This window comes from Monodelphis domestica, chromosome 2 (assembly GCF_027887165.1).
Source record: "Monodelphis domestica isolate mMonDom1 chromosome 2, mMonDom1.pri, whole genome shotgun sequence".
In the NCBI taxonomy this organism is placed as follows: Eukaryota; Metazoa; Chordata; class Mammalia; order Didelphimorphia; family Didelphidae; genus Monodelphis; species Monodelphis domestica.
The window spans coordinates 138,511,575-138,526,269 of NC_077228.1; the positions used below are offsets into that span (position 1 = coordinate 138,511,575).

A 14,695-nucleotide genomic window follows, 5' to 3' on the forward strand; every position below is an offset into this window, starting at 1 on the left:
TGCTGATCTAAGTTCCTTCATTGTTTAAATGGGGAATGGTCTTAACCAAACCTTATGAAGTAGGGTCTGAGAATTTTTAAGATTCACAATCCAACCTTATGAAGTAGGGTCTGAGAATTTTTAAGGTTCACAGATTCCAAGTTAATAGATAGACTGGAACACTTGTGAATAAACAACTAATCAATTGCTCCATATTCCAGGGCTTTCCCTATGATTGTTGCCTTATTACATAGCAAAAATGTCCCTTTCTCCTAGATGGCTTAGAGCTTTTATAGGAGGTTTTAGTGAATCAATAATAGGTAATGGAGTTCTCAGGTTGAGAAACTGAAGATGATGGAATAGATTCTAGTCAGTGGGAGAAGAAAGCATCAGGGAGACTTCCTATTCATTAGTCCTCTAATATGAAATACTCTCCCTCCTCATTTTCACTTCTGGTCTTCTCTGAAGAATCAACTCAAATTCTGCCTTCTGCAAGGAGTTTTTCCAGTTTTTCCACTGCTAAGGCCTTTTCTTTGAGATTACCTTCCATTTTAACTGTCTATATTATTTATATGTAGTCTCTCCATTAGGATGCAAACTCCTTGAGGGCAGGGACTAGTTTTGCTTTTCTTTGCATCCCGAGGTTTACCTTAGTCCCTGGAACATAGTAAGTGCTTAATAAATGTCTGTTGTTGCTGTTGATGATGATGATGGTTTATTTTGTTTATCAATTTGCCCCTTCCTAAGCCAGGGAAATATATTCCTGTAAGATTATAGTTCCTAGTTGCTTTCTGTCTAGAAAAAGGTGCAGGTCCATGGGACCTGAGGTTAAATGCAGCAATTACAATTGTGAAACTGTAATAGGCATATGTGGGTCATCTCTCAGTTTCTGACCTTCACTGCCCCAGCCCCTTTGGGCAGTCACTTCACCCACCGTGTTGTCTTTGAATAGTCAATAGGAACAAAGTCCTGGGTCAAGGACCTTATTTTTTCTAGTTTGCTGTTTTAGGAAGAACTAATCTATAACCCCATTTAGGGCTCAAGCTAACATCCATCCATTCACACAACAAATTTAGAAAGGGGACATGAGGTCAAAGAAAGGGAATCAATGGAAGGTTGACAGTGGAAAAGCAGATGGCCTGTGATTCCTTTGCTCCTATTTTTTTTTTTTTTGGTAGATACAAGTCAGTTAACCAGTCAACAAGCATTTAGGTGCTTTCTATGTGCCAGACCCTGTGTAAGTTCTGGGGATAAAAGGAAAAGACCAAAGTCAGTCCCCTGCCCTCAAGCCCAGCCTAACAGAGAAGACAACATGCAAACAACTATGTACAGACAAGATACAGAGGATAAATTGGAGGAGATCGACAGAGTCAGTGTGTGTGTGAAGATATCATAAAGGTAGGATTTGGACTGAGGCTTCAAGGAAAGAAACCAGGAGACAGAGTTGATGAAGCAGGACAGTAGCAAGGAGAGGAGTAAAATGTAAGACTGGTGAAAGGTCAGAAAATTTTATATTGGATCCTGGAGGGCATAGGGGGCTGCAGTTTTCTAATGGGGTTGCCGGGCTGTGTGTGGCATGTTCAGAGGAGGAAGAGGGACACGAACCCCCCCACCCCCACCACACACACACACACACACACACACACACACACACACACACACACGACAGAGCAAGAGCGCAAGAGCAGTTCCCAGCTCCTGCTCCCTGAATCTTTTTTTCGCTTCCCTGAGGACTGGCTTCGAGGAAGGTCTGGCAAGTGAGGCAGTTTGCAACATTTCTCACAAGGATGGCGGCGGTCGTGGCTGCAGGCAAACGTCTCAGCGCGAGACGGATAGGCCTACATAACTGAAGGCTCAACTCTTGCATAAGGTAAAATATCTTAAGTATATTTACAACGGAGGCCTGGAGGAGAGACTAAAGCGTGGGGAGCCTAAAGAAGGGAGGGGCCAAGAAGCGCAGCCTCCCATTGGCCTCGCGCCTCTCCGCTCTCTCTCTTTATTGGTCAATTAGCCGGGGGCGTGGGCACGGCGCACGCCTTGCGACTCAAGGGGCTCCGGTACGTTCCGGCTCTTGCGGCGTCCCGGGCCCACGTTCTGAAGGAGGAAGGGGCTCAACCAATCGGAACGGCCCCGAAAGGCGGGGCTTACGGCCGCCCCAGGGTCTCGCGGGGTGAGGTAGGGGAGTTGGTAAACATAGCCGGGAGCGCGTGCCTGACCCACAGTGCTGAGCGGAAGGTAGACGGTGCGCAAGGCAGGTGCGCGGCCGCAGGAGGCGGAGGTGGAGTCTCTCTGCTGACCCTTTCCCCAGCCATAGGTAAGGCTGCAGCTCCTTGCACTCGTTGGATGCACCGCTGGGAGGGATAGAGAATCCTCGCTGCAAACGCAGTCTTCCATTCTCCCAGCCCCTCCTATCCCTTGCTGACATCCATCCCCCTTGGGTGCCCGGTACAGGACTGAGGTTGCTGCCTCTTTCCAGAACCCTTTTGGGTCTCGTCGGGCCGAGGTCAGATGCCGACGCCCCCCCAGCCCTGGAGCAGCTGGAGACACCTCATACTGCAACTCAAGCTTCATAATCAAGTTCATTCGTTCCTCGTTTTTCTCCCACACCTCTATGGCCAATGCCTGGGGGTCCCTGTTTCCCTACAGTCTTTACCACCTTCTGCTTTACCCTTGAAACTCTGGCCCAGGGCCCAGGGTCTAGCTGCTGACCTTCAGTCATTCCCTTCAGGGAGAACGCTCTGTCGAGTTATGACCGGTGAAGCCCAGCCCCGGGTGGGTTAGCCCGGGAGGAAGGGGCTCTTCTGGGGGAAGAAAAAATTCTTGTGGTTCCGATTCTATCTGGTCATGCTTCTTGGATGTGGCAGCAGCCCTCCACGCGGGAACTTGCCACACCTCTCATCCACTCTTCCACAGCTAACTTTGCCAGGCCATAGGGCAGAGTTTTTCCCATGCCATCCTGCCCTGTTAGAGCTCTAGGGGACGCCTGACCGTTGGCACTCCTAGCTCTTGCAGACTTAGATGGATGGGAAAGTTTTGTGTGCACCTTTTCCCTCCTTTGGAGCTGGTGTGTGAACCCAGCCAGAAAACTAGGCTTTTGTTCCCTTTGGGCCCTCATCTGGCTCTGTGGTCTGATGGAACTGGTCCCAAAATTTGGAATTGGGAGAATACTGGCCCTGTCACCTACTAGTTTGGATTAACCCTGGGCAGAATGCTTAATCTGTTAGCCACAGTTTACTCATCTGTAAAGTGGAAATGTTTGCTCTGCCTACCTTACAGGTTTTGTGTGTGTGTGTGAGTGAGTGAATGTGCTTTATAAACCTGAAAGGGTTATATGACTATGTAGACTTAAGTACATGGTTAAATAACTGGGTAAGAGTGAATGTCAAAGCTGCTTTCTTGCCTAAGGACTTGCAGATGCATTCATGCCAACCTGCTGGTTGTCATGCTGTACAAGGACAGGCTGAGCTGGCAGTCTGTTGAGAGACTTACTCAGAAACAGTGGCAGGAAGGTCCCTCCTGGGAGAGGAGGCACAGCAAGGTGGCTGTGGAGACAAATGACTTTCTCACTATTTTAAGCCAAGCGCTAGGAACACTTCAGTTAAGCTTTACAAGTAGGAGGGAAAGAAATGAACAGACACAGTTATTTTTATTATTGACTTACCTATCATTTACTTGCATATCTTGAAAGATAAGTGAGGACAGTTGTTCTTGTACCCTTTGAAGATCAGACTTAGAGATAGAAGGGATTTTATCTAGCCCAATACTTAGTAATCTTTTTGTGTGTGTGTGGGTTATGGACCTCAGCACTATGGTGAAACTTATGGATCTACTCTTTCTCAGAGTAATGCCAGTATGTTTTTATTTTTTAAAAAATAACTTTTACCTTCCATCTTAGAATCACTACTATGTTTTGGTTACAAGGCAGAAAATCCGTAAGAGCTAGACAAATAGGGGTTAAGTGACTTGCTTAGAGATATGCAACTAGGAAGTATCAGATCAAATTTGAACCCAGGACCTCCCATGTCTGGGCCTGGCTCTCAATCCACTGAGCCACCTAGTTGCTCCCAATTATGCTTTTTTACATATTTAAAATAAATTATGTAGGATTAAAAAGGAAACCAGTTATATTGAAAGTGACCAAAATTTTGTTTAAAGTTCTGAACTTTTGGTTAACAATTTCTATTGTAATTCATCCTCTTTATTTATAAGTAAGGATGCAGAGAACTTAATTGCTAGAGTATATAAGAAATAAGTAGCAGAGCTTGGATTTGAACCCAGGTCCCCTGATTCCTAAATGTACTTCTTTTTCCTTTACATCATGCTATTTTACTTTACAGTGCTATTTCTCAAGTCTTCATGGAGCCTTTCCTAGGACTAGTGGAGACTAGCAGAAGAGAATGAAAGATAAAGATGAGAGGATTGGGTGTGTTGACCCCTGCAGTCCAGAAATGTCTATAAAAATGCCCTTGGATGAGACTTTAGGTTTAGATTGGAGCCTTGACTTTTCACCTGGCGAAGTGTTTAAAATCTATAAAAGGGTTTTGTTCACCTGTCTGTACTGTGCAAATGGTAGACCCAATCCCCTTTTGGGGGATTAATGTAACTCAACTGTTCGGTCCATTTTTCTCAGACTGTCTCCTCAACTAATAGAAGAGAAATGACTGGAACTGTCAAAAGGACCTTTTTAAAAAAAATAAGTTTAATTAATTAATTTATATTTTCCCATGATTACATGATTTATGTTTCTTCCCTCCCTCCTACCCCCTTCCCGTAGCCAATGAGCAATTCCATGGGTTTTACATGTGTCATTGATCCAGACCTATTTCCGTAATATTAATATTTGCACTAGGATGATCATTTAGAGTCTATATCTCCAACCATATCCCCATCGAACCATGTGATCAAGCAATTGTTTAAAAGAACCTTTTCAAAAAAGCTTTACTGATGCTTTTTTGCTTTTCCTGCTCCCATATTTCCAATCTCCAAATTCCTGCTCTCTCCCTTGCAAATCCTCATAACAAAGTAAAACCATTAGACAAAACCAGTTGACACAGTATCTGACAATGTAAGCAACACACGGCACCAGTAGTTAGTCCTCCACTCTCTGAGATGAGAGAAGTGCATTTTTTCATCTGTTCTCCAAAACCAAGATCAATTTTTGCAATTACTCTGAGTTCATCTGCCTATTAAATGTTGGTTTTGTTTTTGTTATTGTAGCCATTGAAAAAGGCTTTAGGTGTTCTGTACAGGGCAACTGTCCCCCCAAGTAGCTAGGATGCTGTTGCTTTGGGGTAGATGAACCCTAGCATATTAACTAACTTATGGGTTGGCCCATAGAGAAAAGGAGCATTGATTCTGTGATTGAGAAGGTGAACAGTCCTCATAAGATTTCCCAGAGTCCTCAATTGGAAGAATAGGGGTAAGAGAATGTTGAATTTGTTGAATTTCCCTTATGGTTTTTTGTATATGTGATGAATGTGACTAATTCTCCAGCTGTGATAAGTATGAAGAGTCATTCTGTTTTTATTGATTCAGAGAAACTTGGAAAGATTCGAATGACATTTAGAGGGAAGAAAGGAGAACCAAGGAACTACGACTAACTACATTAGCTGTCCTTCTCTAGCTAAATATCAATATTATCTGTGTTATACACCAAGTAAGGAAGGTCAGGAAGGATCACAAAATGGAGGACCACATGGACACTACACTGAGAAAGTTATCATGTGCATTTTTTGGTGGGGATGGGTTGTATACTCCTGAAAATCTTTTCATTTTTGTTTCAGGTTGTAATATGCCTGTTCTTATCAATAGAAGCCAAAGTTAAAAAAAAAAATTAAGTGTTTATTGAGCACCTGTTGGATAGTTTCCTATTGTGAAGAATAGACTTGAAGCCTGATTTTGATTTTACTTTTAATGGTCCTTCTCTAGGCCTCAGTTTTATTATCATTATTATCATCCTCTTCATCATAATAACTAGCACTCACAGTGCTTTAACATTTGCAAAGCATTGTACATATTATTTCATTTGATTCTCATAGTGACCTTGTGAAGAAGGTACATTTATTATTCTCATTTTGCAGATGAGTAAAACTGAGGCTGAATGAGGTTTACTGTCATGGCTAGATAGTGGTTTAAGTGTCACACAACTAATAAGTGCCTGAAACAGGATTTAAACTCAGGTCTCCTTGATTCCGAGCTCAGTGGTTCATTCCCTGGGTCACCTAGCTTTGATTCAGTTCAATGTAATAAACCTTTTGTCAAGCTCATAGTGCATGCCTGGTACTGTCCTAAACACTGGGGATCCAAATAAGGAAAATAAATTCAGTCTTAGCCCTCTCTAAGCTTACAGTCTAATGGGGAAAAAGTTTTGGGTGGAGTTTAGAGCTCAGACCTCCAGTCTGAGGGGAGAGGAGGCTTAGAGAGGTAGGAAGGTGTTGAGTATTCAGGTTAACCATGGGTGAGACCTGAGGTGATGAGTGTATCCTGGGAGGGACATCTTGTTCTGGACTTGAAACTGAACAGAGCTGCCTGTGGGTACCTTCACTGGCTGGTGTAACAGTTAAAATTAGTTTCTCTACTAAAAGTATTGAATTTTATGAGGTTTATTAAGATTATTAGAAATCAAGGAAATAAGAAAATACAAAATAAGAAGAGCACATGCCTAGGGCTGAATAGTCCATTCACAGCCACTTACTCTACATCTTGCATGCCAGGTAGAGAGATGCCTGTGCTTAGAAGCAGAAGAAGAGACTCTTGGGAGGCAGAGAGCCCTTTAAATAAAAATTGTGTTCTCGCAGGTGAGATTATAGGGAATTCTGGGAAGTACCAAGGACTTTTGGGGATAGAAGTCTGGGGTTCAAATCTCCATTTTTACAGTGGTAAGGAGGATCGAATGAGAATATTTGTAAAGCATACAGCAGATGCTTCTTAAATGCTTGTTCATTTCCACAGCATGCAAGGGTTGGTCCAAATTTCTATAGCTCTTTTCAAGCTCTGAATTTATGATCTCATGCTGTTGTACGCAGTGTGACTGTGATAGAGTTCCTGACTTTGCTAGTCAAACTCTGTCCTTAGTTTCCTTTGAGTTTATTAATCCTTTTATTATTTATCCAGGGTTTTCATGTGAGAGTATCTGGTGAGCTGGATGCGCTATTCTTGCATTCTTGACCAGCTTCAGCTGTCCACAGAAGAGCTGGAGAGAGTGATAGCTCATATGTCTTTCTCTGTCTGTCTCTGCTGGTAGTGGGGATGGGATAGGGTCCTGGATCTACTATTGGGGCACCCCAGACTTGGCAGAATAACTTTCCAATTTTGTTGCTAACTAAAATAAAAGCCTTGTGCAGCTAGACAGAAACTTTGGGTTAGAGTTGAATTGATGTGATGGTAGCCCTTGAAAACAGTGCCAGTGTTCCTATTAAAATATAACTCAAGAACTTCACAAAACACTTCTCCCAGGAAATGTAAGGAGTGATAGGGGGTGGGAGGTGGAAGGGGTGAATAGAGGACTGACGAAACTTTCTAATTCTTTCTTTCTGTACATAATTAGACCATGCACCTGCCTGCAGAGTGTCTAGTTGCTTTGCCTGATGATTGAAGGCAGGATATTCCTCTTAAAATATAACCTTTGCCAGGAAAGCCTGGCTTAGGGATTTCTCCAAGCCCAAAATGGGACTGATGTGTCCAAGAGTCAACAAGTATTTTTTCATTAATCATCTCCTAGAGAGCAAAGCACTATTCTAGGGCTTTGGTTCAGACTCATATGTAAAGTCAAATGCTTATTTAGCCACAGACATGCATAAAGGTTCTTTACTTCAGAAAATGAAGAATGGAATGTTTTTCCTAACCTGTTCTACCAGGTAATGGGAAATATCAAAGGACTCAAGAAGAATATATTTATATCTTGCTTTTCTCCACCTCTTACATTTTTTTTTACCAAACCTATGATTTAATCTGTGTAGTGACGTCTCTGTTTTAGACTTTATCTAATGCAAATTCTCAAAACATAGTAGTCTTAGAGAGTTGTCTGGGAGTGCTACTGGTTGAGTGACTTGCCCAAGGACAGAAGCCAACATCTTCAGAGGTGAGATTTGAAACCAGATCTCCCTGATTTTGAGACCAGCTTGTTAAAGTGCAAGAAAAATCATCCTTAGATCCTTTCCATCAACTTTTGCATTGAGGTACCTGGTCCAAATCTCAAAAAATTCCAAAGAGAGCAGCTGGGTGGCTCTGTGGATTAAGAGCCAGGCCTAGAGACAGGAGGTCCTAGATTCCAATTTGGCTTCAGAAATTTAGCTGTATGACCCTGGTCATGCCACTTAATCCTTATTGCCTAGCCCTTACCACTCTTTTGCCTTGGAACCAATACACAATATTGATTCTAAGATGGAAGGCAAGGGTTATTAAAAAAAAAATCCAAAGTTAAGCCATACCTAGGTTCTCTAGCCTCAGATAGAACCCCCAAAGAAAAAAGTGCCATCTTAATTCTCAGGGTTAATTGTTTATTCCCTTCTAGATAGGATGGGGAATGATCAGGGAAGAGGTGTTAAGAGTTGGGTCTTGAAGGATGGTGTGGATCCTGGAAGATGGAGTTGGTGTGGGCACCTTGTAGGCACTGACATGACTCAATGGCCAGATGTGCAGAGCCTGGGGAGCCCAAGCTGTTTGCATTTGGTGGGAGCCTGGGTGTGAGTGGGGGCATGATAAGAGAGAATGGCTTTTCCTTTACCTCTCAAAGAGACTTTAAACAGCAACAGGGCTATGATTGATCAGATAGCCCAAAGGGTGAGAAAGACTTGTCAGTTGTCTCTTTTTGGTAGTTCATCTTATCACTTGGCGCTGGGACCTCTTGGAATTTGACTTGTTTTCTCACTCTTGGCCCCTTAGTCCTGAGTTACTGTTCTGCCCACGCTCTCTCTTCAGCTCCCTTGCATTGAGTATCCCCATGGTTCTTTGGGCTTGGGCTCTTAGCCTAGCTCTAAAGTTATGTACCTTTGTACTCTATACTATATATCGAGGGCAGAATTCCCTTGGTTTTGATAGAATTGTGGTCATTCTAACCCTCTCTCCCAGACTTTAGTCCTAAAAGACCTGACTAGACTTGTGTGTCCAAAGAGGCCAAGGCCATCATGCTTGTGGTTAAAGTAATTACTCTGTAGCTCAGTGGTACTCAAAACTTTCGGAACCCCTTTTGCCCTCTAAAAATTATTCAAGACCCCAAAGAACTCTTGTTTAAGAATTGTCTCTGTCAATACTTAGTGCATTAGAAATTAAAACTGATAAATTTGTAAAAATATTAATTCACTTAAAACAATAAACCCTTCACATGTTAATATAAATGACATTTTATGTAAAAAAATAACTATTAAGGAAAACATTTAGTGAGAAGAGAGGCAAATGTAAATTGCAAATTGCTTTTACACCATCAGTGCAAACAGCATTAATCTTGTTCCAGGATAAATCATGAGATTCAAAAAAGTTACTCAAGAGTTTTGATGTTTCAGCACCACTTGTAATTGCTGCCAAGTATTGACATAAAAGGAAATCTTGGATCATTAGCTGGTGCTGTTATCAGAGGAATATAAGCAAAACAGCAAGTCTGACCACATCTATAAACTCTTTAATTTGTAAGGCAAAAGTAAAATTCTGCAGATGAGATATTAACTCATTGCTCATGTTTGCAGATAGAATTTTAATTTACAAGTTGCACAGCTTCTGGAATACTACACCCCTTACTTTCATAAAAGAATGAGAGTGAAAAATGGAAGTAAATACTTAGTGATATTATGAAATAGTTTAAACCTTGTAGACCCCTTGAAAGGGTCTCTGGGATCTCCAGAGGTCACTGAATTTGCGCTTTGAGAGCTACTGTTTTAGCAGGTTGTTTAATCCTGAATAACTTCGTTTCCTTCCTTCTCTGTGGAGGTGAGGGAAGTTTGGGGGGATTCATGGATGCAAAGAATGGCATCTTGTACTTTTTAACTCTATAATTTTTATAGTTTTTGCATTTTCAATTCCCTGCATTCTTCCTTGATGCACACATTGATCCTTATTTTCAGGTGTTCAGGAGAAAGCTGATTAGCCATCTAACCTCACCACTCATGGCTTCCCAGGTTTTATTTTTGGTTTGGATGAGAAATTCCTATGAAGAGTTCGAATCATTTAAAGTTACAATCCAAAGAGAGTGTTAACACTAGAATTTCATTGCTTCTTGGCAGGTTTTCCCATTGGCATTGTTCCTGGCTCAGAGGAGGGTGAGGGTATGAATAAATTGCCTTGTAACTTTCTTAGGTAGGGGGTGGTTACTGTTTGACTGAACATTTAGCAAACACGTCAAGTCTTTCTGTAGTTTCTAAAAAAGTGGTAACTCTTGCTCTTTGGCATGTTTACTACCTTAAAGCATTAGATAAAACCATAGCTGATTACCTTATTATGGTTCAGATTACCTGTACTTTTCTTGTTTGGACTTGTCGTCCAGACTTAATAAGCAGGGTGTAAATTTTCCTTTGGAGAAACAACTATGTCTTCCATTCATGTTTGTTTTATACCTTCCCAGGAATGTAACCTTGAGGCCAAGGTCAGAGGAGAGCAAATCTCAAGGTCATGTCTATGATGGAATCTTGAGGAGGCTTACCTTTTTCTCTGGTGTCATGTGGGGAGAATTCCTGTAGACTTTAGTTTTTTGTTTGGTTAGTATGTTTTTCTACTCTAATAATTTTCTGATGCCCTTCCTTATAGCAAGCAAACCTCCCACCCCACCCCCATTAAACGTGATGTGTAGCTTTTTAAAGCAAACTACAGAGACACCACTTTTTTTCTGGTTGAGGTGAGCAACCTCACTCAACCTCACACTTTCAAAATAGATCTTCTTAAACAGGAGATTGAACAGGGACTGTCCTTTGCCTTTCTTTGTATCCACAGCACTTTGAATAATGCTTGGCACGTATTAGGCCCTTAATTCATGCTTATTGACTCACGGCACTAGAGCTTTGAGTTGTGCTGTATTGTGGATGGAGGATGTTGCCTTTGACTATACCCTGTGGCTTAATCTTTTCCCCCTTTTCAGGATAGTACCCAGGGATGCTGAGGGATTAGGGCTTGTCCAGGGTACTTTCAGATATGGTATTCTTTCTGCCTTTCTGATATAAATGAGAGGATGTGAGTGTATTTTTATGTGTGATAAGTCCCTATTGTATGTGGCTCTTTGATTTCTTTGTATGCTCCTGTATTTGTCCTGTCCAAGCTATAATCTCAGTGATTTTTTTTAAACTAGGGACAGCTAGGTAACTCAGTGGATTGAGAGACAGATCTAGAGATGAGAGGTCCTCGTTTCAAATCTGGCCTCAGACCTTTCCTGGCTGTGTGACCCTGGGCAAGTTACTTCACTTCCACTGCCTAGCTCTTACCACTCTTTTGGCTTGGAACAAATACACAGTATTGATTCTAACATAGAAGGTAAAGATTTGAAACACACACACACATTCAAAACTGTTGGGTTTTATCACTTAACCACTGAGAATCTCAGTTTCTTCATTTGCAAAATGAAGTTATAGTGTTTATAAAGTCCCTTTTAAACCAGTTCTCCCTTACCACATGAAAACAAAAATAAATATGCCTGTTAAAAAAATAACAAGAGTAAGAAGCTAAAGAAAGTAAGTTATCCCAAGGTAATTGTGAGTTCCCTTATCCATTTGTTCCTCCTGATGACCCCCCCCCAACTCCCCCCCCCCCCCAGTGTCTGTCTGGCTCTCTGCCCCAAACTCTATGTGGTTGTGTGATTATATCTAGCCTTTTCTCTCAGAGTATCAGCTAGACTCTCCTGCCCCTTCCCCATGCCTTAATGGGTTGAGGTTCCAGCCTTAGGGATCTGGATGGAACCAAGTAAGTTGCTATCTAAAGAAGAACACTTTAGGAGAAATTTTCAGAGAAGGGATTGTATTTCTTAGGGTTGCTCTTTGCCAGTAGGAATTTTAGGATCTTGAGGGGGCATTCAGCTGAGAAGTTGGGTAAATAGAATGGGCTTACAAACAAGTATGAGGGGAGCATATACTGACATTAGGATTACAACATTAAAAAATATCACAGCCAGTTAAGATATATACTTAGAAAAATCATTCATTTTTGATAAAAGAAAAATGGTAATATATGTAATCATAGTATGATAAAGGAAAGGACAAGGAATAAGATTGAGCCTCATGATTCAGGATATAGTATTTTCACTTCCCCGTGTTCCCCATCCCTACTTCATTCTCTCCCACTGAATTGAATAATTCTGGGAAAGGGACATAATAAATAAATGCTATTCAAACTAAGATTAGATGGGGCCCTAACAGGGGAGGAAATGAGTATCTTTATGTGTGGGAGGGAGAGAATGATAAACTTAACTAATGGGGCTGGGTTGGGAGTTTAGGAATTTGTGAAAGGAGAGCTGGATCAGACTAATATTAAAAACAACTTACTCAAAATTAACGTCAAAGGCAAATAATTAATTTACTAGAGGAAAGTACAGACATGGAATGCATAAATATCTATGTGTTAAACTTAAAATGACAGAAAATGGAAGAATGAATAAGAAAACAAAACTTCATTTGTTGCATTGAAGGAGAACATTTAAAATATATAGATATTTAGTAAAAATGACATTCTGAAAGAAAATTAATCTTGTCCCAAACAAATGCTGAAAAGCAGGCATTACCATTCATGATTTCAAGCAAGGCAACAATTAAACCTTGTAAATTTACAAAAATTAAATCTATGTATTTAAAAGGACTATAGACACTGAAACAAAGTCATTATTAAGTCAATGTATAGAAGAAATCTAGAAATCTGGTATTGAAGAGATAATATTATTAATAGATTGATTATAGGAGACTTGAATATTTACCCTCCAGAGCTAGATAAATTCAATAGAAAGATAATAAGTAAGGAAAATAATAAAGATGAGCAGATTGCTAGAAAAATTGGAGCTGAACGATTTGAGATGATTTCTAAATGTGAATATTAAAGGATACCTATTGGTTTCAGCATTATAAAGTGGTTCATGTTCCTTATATGTCAAAAAGTAAGGAGAAAAAAAAGCACATCATCTTTAGACCCTAATTTAATAAGAATAATAAATAAAATAAAATGGAGACTTAAGATATACTATCCTAAATACTGAATGGGATAAGGATCAGATTATAGAAATAATAATGTTAAAAAGAATGATAATAGTAAAACCATGAATACTAATTTATGGAATATAGTTAATATAGTTATCAGAGGAAAATACTTTTGAGAATATACTACAAATTCAGAAAGAAAAGATTAAGTATGGAATTAGAGACTATTTAGTCAGTAAATTAACCTTAGATGTGAATTGATAAACATTTCTGAAAGGGGCTTTGTTTTGTTAAAATCAATAAGATGCCTGCTAAGTTGATTCCAAAAGAGAGGAAAGTCAGATGGTGAAAATTAAAAAAAAAAATAAAGTGAGATCACAACAAATAGTTGAGAAATGACTACTCCTACATATGATGTGAAAGTGAGGATTTTAAGGAAATGGATTACAGAGCACATATAAATAAAACAAACATAACAAGAAATAGAGATATTATGCACATTAATTACAGAAAGAAATCAATCTATAAATGAATTATAAAAATCCTTTAAATCAAACTTTAAAATTCTATTAAACATTATAAAAATTAGTACTTATGCTACAAAATTGTTTTCAATAATAAAAAAGGTGTTCTATCAAACTCCTTTTATGAAACAAATATAGTCCTAATACTGACATGAGGAATATATAAAGAGATGAGTTCTAAATCAACATCACTAATACTGTTGTAAAAAATTTAGATATAATTTTAATTGTTCATTCAGTTCTATCCGACTTTGTAGACCATAGATAGCATGCCAGGACCTTTTATCTTCCACTCTTTCTCCAACTATGTCCATTGTTTCTATTACATTATCTATCCATTTCATCCTCTGCCATCTCCTTTTCCTTTTGCCTTCAGTCTTTCCCAACACAGGGACTTTTCCAGTGAGTCCTTGTCTTCTCATTATGTGGCCAAAATATTTAAGTAGTGACTACTGATATGATCTCTTTGCTATCAAAGGGTTTCTCAAAAGTCTTCTCTGGCACCACAATTCAGAAGTGTGCCGCACATCAATATATTAACCATGTTTTATTATAATTAAATTTGATTTATAACAGAGATACAATTCTGGTTCAACATGAGGAAAATAGCATAATATAACTAACAAAAACCATGATTATATCACTACATACACTAAAGATCTTTGACAAAATGCACAATTCATTTAGCTTAAAATCTCTGCAAAATACAGACATGCAAGGATCTTTTTTGTCTTAATATGATCAAAATGATAGTTGATAAAATATTTTTTTATCTAAGACCAGAAGCTAGAATTACTGTAGAAAAACTGGAAGATTTCCCATTAAGTACAAAGGCAGAACAATGATGTGCCTCCTCCCATTATTTGATTATTTGCCATAGAAATCTTAGCTATAGCTGAGGGGGTGGGGGTTGGGGGTAGAAGGGAGAGAGTTATATAAATTACATAAATTACAAATACTGACAGCAAAGATGTGAAATTACTCCATTTGCAGATTACATAATGCTTTACTTGAAAAATTCCTTAGAAACTAACTGAGACCCATTGAAGTAGTTTCTGAAGCTGTGGCCTCCTGGTAGATCTTCTTTCCTTAAGG

The 14,695-nt window shown here is 39.8% G+C and overlaps 1 protein-coding gene across 2 annotated transcripts in view; it reads left to right on the forward strand.

Moving 5' to 3' along the window:
* Window positions 1-1,630: 1,630 nt before the first annotated feature.
* Window positions 1,631-14,695, forward strand: part of COQ8A (coenzyme Q8A) — a 71,614-nt gene continuing 58,549 nt past the window's right edge. Inside the window, exon 1 of one of the 2 annotated variants that reach the window (XM_007481509.3) lies at window positions 1,631-1,849. The gene's annotated coding sequence lies outside the window, so the exon portion shown is untranslated. Of the gene's footprint in view, window positions 1,850-2,151; window positions 2,294-14,695 lie in introns of those variants that run through there. The other variant, XM_001377046.4, reaches the window with a different exon arrangement.